The sequence below is a fragment of the Sinohyriopsis cumingii genome, chromosome 8 (genome assembly GCF_028554795.1).
Source record: "Sinohyriopsis cumingii isolate HCF-2022 chromosome 8, ASM2855479v2, whole genome shotgun sequence".
In the NCBI taxonomy this organism is placed as follows: Eukaryota; Metazoa; Mollusca; class Bivalvia; order Unionida; family Unionidae; genus Sinohyriopsis; species Sinohyriopsis cumingii.
The window spans coordinates 48,556,349-48,570,899 of record NC_142968.1 but is presented as its reverse complement, the minus strand read 5'-3'; the positions used below and the strand labels follow the sequence as shown (position 1 = coordinate 48,570,899).

Genomic DNA, 14,551 nt, shown 5'->3' with positions numbered 1-14,551 from the left:
ATGATAAACCAGTACTCGTCTACGTGGTAAACTCGCGATTGCCTGTTTACCGCGCGTACTATGGAGATGGTCTCGGTAGCACCATTGCGGGGTTATTCACAAGAATGGCTCCAAAAGTAGCGCCGTTAGCCAAACAATTAGGAATGAAGGCTATTGATGTTATTCGTGATAAGGGTATTAGTGCTATTGGAGATGTTGCCGGAAGGGCGTTTTCAGCCGCGCGGGACAAACTAATGTCATTGGTGAAATTCAGGAGAAAAAAACAGATGCCATCAACGACAGTGATGCCTGCGAATATCAGTAAAGTAATAAATAACGCCGTGGAAGAAAAACTAGAGTCGTTGGCGGCGACTCAGTCGTTGGCGACGACTCCGTCGTTGGCGACTTCGCCATCCGCCGATGCGGCAACCAACGCGCTCATGAACGCGATAGCGGGAAGTGGTTTAAATTCAAAGAATTTACGACGAAAAAATCGCAATTGAAAACATCAACATGATAAATAATAGAATGTTTGCGCGTACCGCTGATCCCGCGTTTGATATGGACGCCCCAGTACGCAGGGATGATTCTGTCCGTGATTATCAATATTATTCTTATTATGCAGCGCAACCTGACCTACGATCGCGAATTGAACTTCAAGTCCAAGATACCAGTAAATACTTTCTGCCGTGTGAAGCGTTTATCGAAATCGAGGGAGAACTCGTGACAAATGCCGCCGATAATGCACCATACGCAGATGACCATCGTGTTCGAGTTGGCTTCGTCAACAACGGTATCATGGCGTTATTTGAGAGCGCCAGATATCTTATTGACGGGCGAGAAATTGAATCAATAGAACGCGAGGTTGATGTTGCAACGACGATAATTGGGTTAGCGAGGTATTCAGATGATTATACAAGATCGGCGGGCCCATCTATGATGTTTGCGAAGGACTCCACCGATAACGCTGATCATCTTCAGTACATTAACGTGCTGGTGGAAAGAGATACCGCATTTGACCCACAAGCTGAAGCAGCCAATCCAGACCGCAGAGCAAGACCAGGCGCTGAGTTCAATATCATAAAAAGTACTAACGATAATTTTAATCTAGGATTTGCAACACGAGTAGGAATGTTGCAAAGACCACGCCGAAAGTTTTCATGCGCGATTCCACTCCATCACATATTTGGATTCTGCAGAAATGTCAGAAAAGTTGTCTATGGGGCTAAGCATACAATTGCCCTGACGCGAAGGGGCGATGATAACAATGCAATATGGCATGCTGCTGGCGTCGCTGCCGGTAAAGTCATTTTAACTAAAATGGCATTGTGGATGCCGGTGCTGACTCCATCAGTTACCACGGAAGCACGATTGTTAGCATTTATGGAACAGGGAGGGAAATCGCTGTTGAGTTGGCTAACGGTAACAACTGATGCTAAAGAGGATAACGTCGCCGATACGTTTACATGGCACCTAGCATCAAAACAGGGTGTTTCAGCCCCGCGTCATATATTCATAGCGCTACAGAATAGGGAACGATTGGGTAATCAAGAACGCAGCCATATGATATTTGATCGATTAGGAGTCATGGAGGTTTCGCTGAGAATAAACGGACAACAGGAACCATCCGAGGATATACAGCTTAATTACGGCGACAACCATGTCGCACGTGTGTATCATCGATTGCTGTCATATATGGGTCGTGATCAAAACGTCGACACCGGTTTGCAAATATCACAACTTGATTTTAAAAACCTGTATCCGATTTATTACTTTTCGTTGGAACATCTTGATTTAACGAGACAATCCGTCGTTGATATACACTTCAGAGCTCGTATAGCCCCGGCTGGTGTTAATTATAGAGCGGTTGCTGTCATTCTCAGCGATAAATCAATGCTGCTAGAAGGTGTTGGTGGACGAATGAGAATCGTTGATGCGCCAGTGGAAAACATGTAATTGAAAGCATAAACGCGTTTACAATAAAATGTCGTATAGTGTCGTCAGTGTAGAGTTGACTGATGGTCAAGTCAAGAAATTACGATCAAAGTCGGCTAAACAATGCGGGACCACAATAACGCTGAAGCCGTCGCAGATGGCGGGTGGCAATCATAAGATATCGTTGACGGCGCGTCAAATAAAACATTTCAATGATGCGATGAAGAATAAAAAGGGTGTTCAAATAGATTTTTCCGCCGCAGCAATTAAAAACATGGAAAAGACCGGTGGGATATTTCCGCTGTTAGCTGCGATTCCAGCGTTGATTGCCGCGGCCGCACCAGCAGTGGCTAAGGCGGCGGCGTTGGGGGCCGTTGGTACCGCGGCGGGAATGGCATTAAAGAAGGCAACCGGGAAAGGCTACAAAAAAAAACGACCCGTGGCCGGAAAGGGTCTAAGACTACCGGGAACCCCGTATTCATGGTATTCGGGAAAGGGTCTAAGACTACCGGGAACCGTTTATTAACTCGGGAGTCAATGACTCCTGAGTCTATGACTCCAATGTCTAATTTTGATTTAATAGACGCCGCAAACGCGCTAGCGATAAAAAACTTCAGAGGTGTTTTTATGAGAGATCAATTACCGGCGGCACCAGGAAATATTGAAACCGGCATAATTAACCTCGATGGGTCCTCCGGAGCGGGAACTCATTGGGTTGCGTACGCGATTGATCCGCGTGCGATCGTCTATTTTGATTCATACGGGTTAGCTCCGCCGAAAGAGTTCATGCGGTATATCCGGGCGTGTTCAGCCCCGGCGTGTTCAGCCCGGGTTTTTTATTCCACGCTGCCAACACAGCGATTAAGTGACCCACCGATATGTGGCCGTGAGGTATTGAACGTACTTGCGGCGATTTCATCATCGCGGAAACCACCTCATGTGGTTGTAAACGAATACACTAGTGGGGTCGTAGAAGCTCAACGGATTTTAGAGAATAACATTTACAATAATAATGATTGATATCTGGGGGCGACCGGTTTCGGCGCTGAAAGAATCCACGGAAACGGCCGCCGCCGACATAAAAAAACTAATTGAGGATGAAATCGCTGATATGTTGAATCTAACAAGTGTTGACCCGGGCGAAATAGTTGTATTTCAAGACCGCCAGGGTAAATTGAAATCCGGTAATGTGTCACTGAATGATGTTTTAACACGACAGCGTGATGCCGGCGAGGGCACTATCGCGTTGTATACCGTCGACGGACGACTCAAACCGGGTGGACATATATCAGCGGTGACGGATAGGGTAACATTAGTCCAGGACGGTTTTACAAGGTTAGATAGATCGGTGACCGAACTTGACGCGCAGGTGAAAAAATCTGTCGCCGAGGTGAAAAAATCTGTCACCGATATACAACTCACTACCGCTAGTTTTTTTGGAACCCCGACGGTAACCGAACCGAATCTTGCAACAATAAAAAATACTATTTTGGAGTTTACGACGCTGTCGGGCCAATTTACCTCGTTACGAAAAAATGTTAACAGGATCGATGACAACTTTGATAAATTCCTTGGTAAAAAAAATGCCAAACCGGATGAAATCACAATAACTATAAATGATATCACTGCGTATGGACAGGAAATAAAAACAATCAAAACTGATGTTGCAACAAACAAAAGGAGTGTAGACGCGCATGAACGGGAAATAGAAATAATCGGCGCTAATGTTGCAACGATCATAAATAATGTAGACTCGCATGGACGGAAAATAGAAACAATCAAAACTGATGTTACAACGATCATAAATAATATGGACACGCATACACAGGAAATAGGAACAATCAAAACTGATATTGAAGCGAACAAAAAGGGTGTGGACGCGCATACACAGGAAATAGGAACAATCAAAACTGATGTCGAAGCGAACAAAAAAAATGTAGACGCGTATTGGCGGGGAATAGGATTAATCAAAACTGATGTTGCAGCGAACAAAAAAGGTATAGACGTACATACATATGAAATAGGAACAATCAAACTTGATGTTGCAGCGAACAAAAAAAGTATGACCGAGAATACACGGGAAATAGAAACAATCAAAACTAATGTTGCAACGAACAAGAATAATATAGACGCGAATTTGCGAAGAATAGAAATAATCAAAACTGATGTTGAAGCGATTAAAGACGGACTACCGAGAATAACAGAGCAACTCGAAACTAATATTGAAGCGAACAAAAAAAATGTAGACGCGTATGGAGGGGAAATAAAAACAATCAAAACTGATGTTGAAGCGATTAAGGACAGACTACCTAGAATGACAGAGCAATTCGAAAAAATAAAAATCCCTCATGAGAACATCATCAACACAGTATACACAATTCGGCATGGATCATTCGATTGGACTCCTACACAGAATACAGTAAATATTACCGCAACTGTTAAGGGTATTTATCGATTGACACTGGTTTCAATGATGCAGTTTAATATATTATCGTCGAGTTCATCCGGGTTTAACAATACAATATCAACAATTATAGACAGGAACGCAACTGAACAGTTTACAATTTATGCCGTTGATAGAAATCTAGCCCGGGCAAACATTACATGGTATGTGGAATTTGCAGCGAATCTAAGTAATTAAAAACACTAACCCTTTTAAAATAAAAATGACCACCAAGGAAGTTGAATCAGAGGTATCACCGACGTCACATCAATATCGATTCGATACCGCAAAAGAATTTTCCGCGAACTTGAAAACGCTTTCCGAACAATACCGTGTAAAAATAAAAAAATACCGTCGTAAAATAACCGCCATCGACGCGGTCGTGTACTCGGTGTCGGGTATAGTGGCCGGTACCGGTGTTATTTTATCCACGGTGACCACGATAGCCCCGATCGCTGTTCCAATCGCTGTCTCCGCGATGACAACAGTTGCTGGAGTCGCCAACGCAATCACTAGGAAGATATCATCGTGTTTTCAGAAAAAACTCAACGAGTATACAGTAAAACATCAAATAGTATCCGACGCATACTCGAAATTATCCGGGTTGATCTCGTTATCGATTGATAATTTGTTCGTATCCGATGTTGAATTCTCCACGATGGTCCAGTTATATAGCTCCGCGATGTCAAAAATCGAGGATTTTCAACTGGAAGCCGAAACCACCTGGTTGTTGAAATTAGACACTAAAGACAACAAATAATAATAATGTCGCTGAACCCCGAAGGGTTTCAATTACTTCAGCGGATCGCGGAGAACACCACTCCGGTACAAACAAATATGATATCAATAACGTCAACGAAACCCGAATTCAGTGTGAACTTCCCGTCGCCGGTTCCAGTGAAGGAAATAGCGCTGGCAAAATTGCGAGTATATCACAGTTGGCCTAATATTCGAGCGGACGCATTTAACGGACAACAACCTAATAACTCGCTGGTTTTTGCACGGAAAAATAAACCCGATGGGACCCCAGACTGGGAGGAGGTTACAATACCAACTGGGTCATACCAAATAGAGCAAATCAATAAAGAATTTCAACGCAGAATAAAATCGATCACAGGAAAGGAATCAAAAATCGCTATTACGGTTCATGAACCGACGTTATCATCGACGATTGAAATAAGCACACCGGGGTATATGGTTGATATTTATAACAGTTCAATAAGAACCATACTAGGATGGCCTAAGAATCCACCTTATGAAAACCCCGAGGGTAAACAATCGTATCATGAGATTAATCCCAATTATCGAGATGTTTTGTTTGTTATGAAAAACTCGTCACCCCCCGACTGGTTTACATTTCAAGACAGGAATACCATGTATTGGTATTTTAGGTACGAGAAAACTCCTGGATCGCACATCAATGCCGAACTTAATTTAAATGATATCGATAGGTTTTTTATCGAGATTAATCGTATTTGCCAATCACAACTAGAACAGCTACGGGAAACAAAAGCACGAAAACACATTGAGGTGTTAAATCAACTTATATCAGACATGGAATATATCAATGAAAGAATCATCGGGGTAATATCCACTAGCAGAATTGATAATAAACAAAAATTCCTAACCGAGTATAATATCGCAGAAGCCGATTTACCCGATTTCAAGTTTCCAGGATACAACGCGCCAGAACTAAGAAAGTCTCTTAATGATTTTCTCGGTCCATCAACTTATATCCTCAGACACGATAACGGGGATGATGGTAGGCATATTGCTCCATACAACGTAAATATCGCATCGGTGATAGCAATCAATCTAGTGTGTGATGTTATCGAAGGGAGTTACCAGGTAGATACCAATCAATCAAATCAAGCTCAACAGGGATATATCCTTTATTCATTTTCACCAACAGCCCCTCCGGGATTTTTAATCGTTGAGAATCCGATTAATCCGGTCTATATGCGATGCCATGATCGGTTTTTAACGAGAATTAATTTTAAACTCACCGATCAGTCAAATAACCTAATTGATCTACAGGAGGAGGAGTTAGTGATCACTCTGTTTGTAAGATCATTGTAAGCAGCAGAGGGGGTAATGACATCGACGCGGTCGTCGACGTGCTTACCGGACGCTGACGACGCTGGGAATCGGCGCGCAGAAGGTGTTAATTAAACCAAATGACGTTTGGACGATCCCCCAACGACGTCGTCGTTTTTTTTTTACCAGGCGCTGACGACACTAGATCGTTGAGTGCAGAAAGTAATAATTAAGCAAAATAACGATTGGACAAAATGTCCGATTCGCCCCCTCTGCTGCTGAGCACACCTCCCCGCTGCTCTGTACCCTACACTGGCTATCCATTTGATCAAGAACCAAACAAAAAATTTGATCTCTGTGCTACGTTTCACTGACGGACTCTAGTCCAACATACCAATCCGACCTCACCCATGTGTACACACCAGCAAGATACTTACGCCTCTTCTGACATTCATATACTCGTTATTCCCACTATGAAAACAAAGTCATATGGACAGCGTTCTTTTGCATACCAGGACCCAGCAACGTGGAATGAATTGCCCACTGAACTTAGACACAAAGACACAGTGATCACATTGAAGAGGCCTCTCAAAACTCACTTATTTCGACTGCAAGAACAAACTTAAAGACCTAATAATGTTTCCTACCTTAAATATTCTCAGCATGTTTGTTTTATGTTTTCTAATTTCATGTTTTTTGTTTTGTAATCATTATATGTTTTTTTATCTTATAGGTGTTGTCTAATGTTGTAAAGCGCGTATAGCTTCTAAAGATTAGGCGCTATACAAAGTCCTCAATATTATTATTATTATTATTATTATTATTATCATATGTGTTAAAGACACGATGATCAGTATACAGATGTCTAAACTTTCAACTACTACACATATTGTCAAGTAAATGTCCAGCAATTAAACAGAAAGAGCAAATGCTTTGCAAACTTTCATGTACTTGCCAGCATTCATACTTGACACTCGTGCAAGAAAATTAGCTTACTTTTTCAATGTTACCGATGCAAAAGTCCATTTTTAGAACAACTTTTATTTTCTCTTTTCTTCGGGACAATGATGTGAAGAGTAGTTACCACTTCGAGAAAGAGGGGCGATCTCGAGCTATAAATACTTCAAAAGCACATCGCGGAGGTGGACAGTATTATTACAGAGAGGCATGTTCAGATACAGAAATGGATCATACAGAATATGAAAGCCACACACTATTTTGATCTGTGACAGTTTGCCAAGGGAATGCAGATATTGCAATTTTTACTACACTGAATGATACCATTTGATAAAGGGGCTCCGAGTTGCCGAGTGGTCTAAAGTGCTCAGCGTTTCGGATCATTGCCATCTCACCTCTATTTGCGTGGGTTCAAGTCTCAGCTCGGCCAGTGGGGGTATGTGCGAAAGCTTGCCAGAAATTTCTCATGGATCGATGGCTCTTTCCTGGGTTTCCTGAGTTCTTCCTCCACAATTTAGCCTATCTTGTGCTGAAAATGGCGTTAAAAAACAACAACCATTTGACAAAACTTGTATACAAATACATATAGTAATAAAACAGCTGAACTTTATATTGAAGTTGGACAGTGAACATATCGCTCGGAACAGTCAGCAACTATTAATATTTCCGTCCCCTTCCCCCCCCCCCGCCCCCCGCCCCCCCCCCCACCCCCGTATATACACACAGAAGAGAGAAACTAAGCACCTTGGACTTTACAGATTTTAATCAAAACAAAGCCAACACAGTCATTTTTGTAGCACGTATTCAAAATCATATATTGCAATAAAAATTATTATTATTATTATTATTACTGCTCCGGTGGCCTAGTGGTTAGAGCGTCCGCCTCGGATGCGGGAGGTCGTGGGTTCGATCCCCGGCCGAGTCATACCAAAGACTTACAAAAATGGTACTAACAGCTACCTCGCTTGGCGCTCAGCAATAAGAGGTTAGTGTTAGGACTGGTCGGCCTGGTGTCAGGATAATGTGACTGGGTGGGACATCATGCTACATGTCTGCGGCATGATGCCCCAGTGCTAGGCATCACTATAAACTGTCACACTGCAGACATCGTAGCGATATGACAAACATTGTTAAAGCTACGTTAAAAATCCATATCACACACACACACACACACACACACACACACACATTATTATTATTATTCATTCATTCATTCATTCGTTAACCTATGAGTTATATGTATGTTAAAATGAATAATATTTATGTCTTGTTTCCAATTCCATTAATACTCGTTTGGTAAATTGTCAGAACGAATTTAGGCAGTGGATGACATTTTTCAGTTCCTTTAATTACTGGGGTAACCATTTGTTTTAGACTATGTCAAAGAACTGATGGTAGCACTGGAGGAAGTGGTCAGGAAGCCCGAGTCAGTTGATAAACAGTTATTCCCACCTCTATGAAGTCATGTATCTATTACGACTGAAAATAGAATATACAGCAAATTTTAAACTTGAATAAAGTTATGTTATTTCATGTATTACGGTTTTCTATTACTTATTCCATATTTCAAAGTCAAGGCCTTTAGTGTAACATCAGATTTTACTACCACCAGTTTTAGCAAGCTAAATGAATGAAAAGTGAACATCGACAGACAACAGTATGTTTAAATGTCATAGTTTAAATTCTGTTCAAGAAATGAGAATTTCCTAGATAATGGACACATGATTTTAGCAGGATCTATTATCAAAATGAAAGGTCTGGGTAAATATTTCACACTTAAGGGGTACATTTTGTCAGTAAAGGATGAATTTTATGATAACGAATTTTAAGCATAATTTGTACATGTGTATAAACCAATCATTTGTCCCAAAATTGAGCATGACAGTGGCACCATAACTATTGTAAGAATATTTTGCCTACAAGTGCTCATGTACTTGGTCAGAATTTCCTTACAATTTCCATATTGCTGAATGTAGGCACAGTATACTGCTTTCAGGACATATTCAACCAAGCAAACTGTCTGAACTCTACGATGATGAACGACACAATGCACCTGGACCTCAGTCGCATCCGACATCATGATCCCTTTACAGCATCTACACTTATCAATCGATTCAATTCCCACAGGTACACAAATAATCATGGTAAATACACTCATCATTCGTTATTGTGGTAGATAGCAACATGTATGAGAAGTTCTTGCATGTTAAATTTTGATATATATGTATATGTGATGCATTGTTAGACTTTTGTGCCACAATAATGCATTTAATTACCGATGTATCATTCTCAATATTTGTTTCCCCATAAACTTGTATACTACTTCTGCCTCCAATATTATACATCTAGACCCACAGAGACAATATATGCTTGCTAAACCTCTGGATACACCAGGTCTATGATTCCTTTTTTTTAAAAATAAATTTCTTCAATTTTACTATATGTGGAGGGTAGAGACAATCACACCCAAAGTACATTCGGGGTCTGCATTTCAATTTAAGCTTTTGACAGGAACGGTGGCCTAGTGGTTAGAGCGTCTGCCTCGGATGCGGGAGGTCGTGGGTTCGATCTCCGACCGAGTCATAGCAAAGACTTATAACAATGGTACTAACAGCTAACTCGCTTGGCGCTCAGCATTAAGTGGTTAGTGTTAGGACTGGTCGACCTGATGTCAGGATAATGTGACTGGGTGGGACATTATGCTACATTGTCTGCGACATGAAGCCCCACTGATAGACATCACTATAAACTGCCATACTGCAGACGTCGTAGCAATATGACTGAAACATTGTTAAAGCAACGTTATAAATCCCCCCCACCCCACACACACTTTAAGCTTTTAATAGAAATACATAATCCTGATTTAAACGTTGCGGGGGACATATGGAAACAATGGGTAGGTATAGGATCAACATCTATAAAGAGCAGGATGTTCCTGTAGCTGCATGATGTATGGTTAACTGGAGAAATGGCTTTTAAGAGACATATATTCCATTCAGTCCCACCTTGTCAACTTTGTGGGAGTCACGTGGACTGACAAAAATCACATCATTTTGAGATGCCCAAATACAGCACCAGATTAACATAGAATTACCTGCAATATACGTGAAAAATATGGGGGGGGGAGTGATGCTAAAATTATTTTATATACTAACGAAATAACAGATAGTGAAATATATACAGAACTAATAAATGCAATATCAACAATTATGAAAAATAAAAGACGGGATTTATGCCAGAGCTTAGAGGTCCTCAAATAACCAGGAATTTGAACTGGACTGACTCATCCTTTCTGCGGCTTAAGAGGTGTAGAGAGGAGGACAGTGAGGTAGTGCCCCAAGAGGAGTTGCCCAGTAAGGAAACGTCTGCGGCGGGGCCTCACCCTCTCTCACATCAGATGTTTTGTTGGTACTGTATGTTAATCCTAGATTGTGTGTGGGGGGGGGGAGGGGTGTTGGGGGGGGGGGGGTCACGAAGGGTTGAGTCGGTCCAGACATATAATTTAAAACGAAACCAATGAAAATGAATCAACTAATTAAAACAATAAACTACCTCGTAGATACTAATATATCTTTAACACAAGTAGATAAAAACTGCACGAATACAGTGGCACAGGGGTTGTCCCGATTGAGTAAGGAGTGAATGATGGTACGATGCCTATGCTACGCGGCTATCGCGAGTTATACGGATCACACCTGATCTTCCCAAGGGAAGGCCAATTAACAGAACATTACGAGAAAAAAACAAATTCAGAGGGAAAGACCACTCCGAGCAAACGAGGCTCGTAGACAAGAGGAACGGAATTGAACTGGGAAAGACGTAAGAATCTCCTGTAGGTAGGGAATATATCAGCCAAATATTTGTGTTGATTGCGTAGAAAAGAATTCAGTAATTTGTGGATTATAACATATAGCTAATTTATTAGGACATGGAACATAACATACAAGTAGAATTATTAGATAATATTAAATCATAGTGTATGTTTTCCTAGGTTCTTCCTCCACCATTAATTACTGGCCGCCATGTATAGCCTATCGCGTGCTGAAAAAAGTTCAAGAACAAGAACAAGTATCTTTCTATAATGTGTGAGACACAGGCAATATGAACGCTACCTTAATAACGGTAGATTGCTGCAGAGCCGTGCAGAGGCCGAGATACCCGAGCAATATGCTCGGGGCCCCGTCCCAAGGGGGGCCCCACACGCAGTCAAACACGGCAAATTCTGACGGCCGAAAGCTTGCGTTTTTTAAAATTATTTTTTTAATTTTTTTTTAACAAGAGAACCAGTTATAACATGCACTACAGCATGAATTAACTTATTATTGAATTATTGATGCATTGATCAGTCACATCAAATCTGTTCAGAATGACTGGCCTACGATTTTGAAAGAAGCCAAAACAGTGGCAGTGTCTGCAAAAATCAGTTCTGAATTTCCAGTCCATCGGAAAGTGAAGCGTAACCATTTTGCTGGAGAACAAATTGAAGGCGATGAACATATCACAGATTCAACGGAAATGGAATCAGTAGAAGAGGCAACTTTTCGGAGAACTGTTTTTTTAATCACATTATTGATTCAATTATTGGAGGACATACGGTTCGTTTCACAGCCATTCTAAAAATCTTGGCTACATTCTCTTTCTTGTGGGAGTATCAAAAACAGTCTGAAGATGAAATTAAGATGAAATTAAGAGTGCCTGTTCTGATTTTCGAAGAAATATTCATGTGACGTAACTGAATCTGAACTGTCTGAAGAATTGCTTCATATTCATCAAATTCATGCCTCAAATTTTGGTGAGAAACCTCTTTCTCCATTTGACTTGTTGAACAAGATTTCAGAACTCATGATAGGTGAACAATTCAGAAGTGTAGTGATAGCGCTGCGTATTTTCTCTTCAATACCAGTAACAGTTGATTAGAGTGAGCGTTCTTTCAGTAAACTGAAACTCATCAAGAATTTTTTGCGCTCATCTATGGGTCAAGAACAAACTAGTGATCTTGCCATTTTGAGTATTGAATGTGAATTAGCGCGAAAACTTGATTTTCATGATATCATTGAGGAGTTTGCAAAAACAAGTGCAAGAAAAATGACCTTGTAAGAAAAGAAAGCTGGAATTCTTATAATCGGCTATTTATTGGGGGGGGGGGGCGGAGCAAAATCTGAATGGTGTGTGCGTTCGTTACGGAACGTCGTAAGTAATATTATTTTTATGTAGGGCAATGCGTGCATGAATTATATAGACGTTAGCGTGTGAGAAGGACCCATTCAAGTGTTTTGCCATTTGTCTGATGAGAAGTCCGTGAGAGAGTTCTAGATTACGAAAATTAGTATAGGAGAACAGGATGTACATCCCTTATATTTTTTACAGGTACCTCCCAGGGTTTAGGTAAGAGACGGCACGGAACTCCAAAGACAGGGAAGGAGAGAGTATAATAATTGGTACAGAATGAGTGCAGAAAGTAAGAGTAAAACAATATCGCAAGAAGATTGCAGGAGGAAGACGAGAGAATAGAAGAAGAGAGAAACGAATGCAGGTGAGTACAAGGGACTGCTCACTGAATGGAGTCTCTCTCACATTAGGACATGAACTCTCATGTGATGAAATAGAGAAAGGCATTTATTAACAGGTCACTTGATGTATTATTGTATGAGTAACGTGTAATTTGGAAGATTTATACAAGGCAATTACTGAATAGTTTTATTTATTATCATTATTGATTAAATTGCTATATATTTTCATGTAGCTGTTCATGTATTCAGGCTGTCGGAGTGGCTGACTGAGGGCTCGTGAGTCATTCAAAATTTAAATGTCCACGTTTCTGCCGTATTAGTCCTAATACTGTACAGGGAATTTAACATTCACCGATAAAGGGCTTAAAAGACTTTCTTCTCGGTACAAAGGTTGTTATTGCTTTTGTAGTTTGCGTTCTGACTGTTCATTCCTTTTATACAAATGTCCAGTAGAAACCTAAGTAAAAATAATAAAATATACCTACGAGAATCAAACTGTCCAATGGCATCTAATAGGATCTCATCAATAATGTTGAAAAGAAGCTAAAGGTTCGATACGATTGCTGCTGTTATTGCAACGAACCGGAAAGGCTTGTTTCCAAATCGTGGTTCCAAAATTGTCACAAACCTCTCTCGAATGACAACGTCAAAGTATATCGTGCGGAGATACGACTGGCGCGTATACATGGGAAACTAAGATTTAAATTATATTTTACTCATAAAAGACCGCTAGGAACTGCTTTAGAAATTATTAAGATAAAACTGACTAATATATATGCTTCAGTGACCAAAAATATGTCATCGACGAAGCAATAGGGATGAACACTTTTGTTTCCTGATCCTTTATAAATAAAAGAAAATCTCACTCAACCTGTGCTATGTGAAATAAACTTTAGTTTTGAGAGCCAGAGAACATGTGAGAACGGAAGATATAGACTTATCATGGGGTCACTACTTCAATAACCTTTATGCGAAAAGCGATTCGGAAAATGTTGACAATGAATTCAAAGAGTACACCAATTCAAGAGTTGCGTGCGTAAATAAGAAATCAGTCGATATTGATCTGATCCCATCAACAATAAAAGCAACGGATGTCTTTGCAATATTTCAAGATCGTCGTATGAGCAAGGCAATCGGTATTAAAAGAATTACTAACAAGCGATTTAAACATTGGGCAACATTTGTTCTGCTATGTGCAACTTAAAGTTCGATGCATGTGGTGTGAGGAAGATTCGTAGTAACCTAAAAAGCAGACATGATCCGAATAAATATGGCTCTACCACGCTTAATCTGCATTGTTCAAAATTCAAGAAAATATGCTATACAAAATAATTTAGCTAAGTCTTGAAATTAGCCCTCTTTGCTGCTGGCAAGGGGGTACTGGGAAACTTGAAACTATGTGATGGCATAATCTCTGCTGAAATAAAGCGTTTAATATGGAATTCATTAAAACAATAATATGACATTATATTGCATGGTACTGAAGATCTATTGATAGCCTATGGACTGGCCAGTCACCCCCACACGGTGTATAAAGGCTCATTGCTTATACCTTGTGGGGGTAACTAACCAATTATTAAATTGCCATGTGGTCTTTCATCAACATGGAATATTCATTATATTTTATAGAATGAATATTGATCAGTTCGTGAGGACAACCAATTTAACAGTGTTTTATTACCCTCACGGG

General features: G+C 40.5%; 1 protein-coding gene and 1 long non-coding RNA gene across 17 annotated transcripts in view; one reads left to right on the top strand and one right to left on the bottom strand.

The window, feature by feature from the left end:
* LOC149793449 (uncharacterized) overlaps positions 1 to 14,551 on the top strand; it is an 86,134-nt gene that overhangs the window by 48,944 nt on the left and 22,639 nt on the right. For 3 of the 5 annotated variants that reach the window (XR_016422791.1, XR_016422793.1, XR_016422790.1), the window contains exon 2: positions 12,719 to 12,884. The exons of 1 other annotated variant lie outside the window; for it this stretch is intronic. The gene's annotated coding sequence lies outside the window, so the exon portion shown is untranslated. Of the gene's footprint in view, positions 1 to 10,840; positions 12,144 to 12,718; positions 12,885 to 14,551 lie in introns of those variants that run through there. One more of the 5 variants, XR_016422792.1, reaches the window with a different exon arrangement.
* Positions 1 to 14,551, bottom strand: part of LOC149793450 (uncharacterized) — a 79,910-nt gene that overhangs the window by 54,442 nt on the left and 10,917 nt on the right. For 4 of the 12 annotated variants that reach the window (XR_016422804.1, XR_016422801.1, XR_016422806.1 and 1 more), the window contains one exon: positions 8,103 to 8,830. The exons of the other annotated variants lie outside the window; for them this stretch is intronic. This is a non-coding gene — a long non-coding RNA (uncharacterized LOC149793450). Of the gene's footprint in view, positions 1 to 8,102; positions 8,831 to 14,551 lie in introns of those variants that run through there. 12 annotated transcript variants of the gene reach the window in all.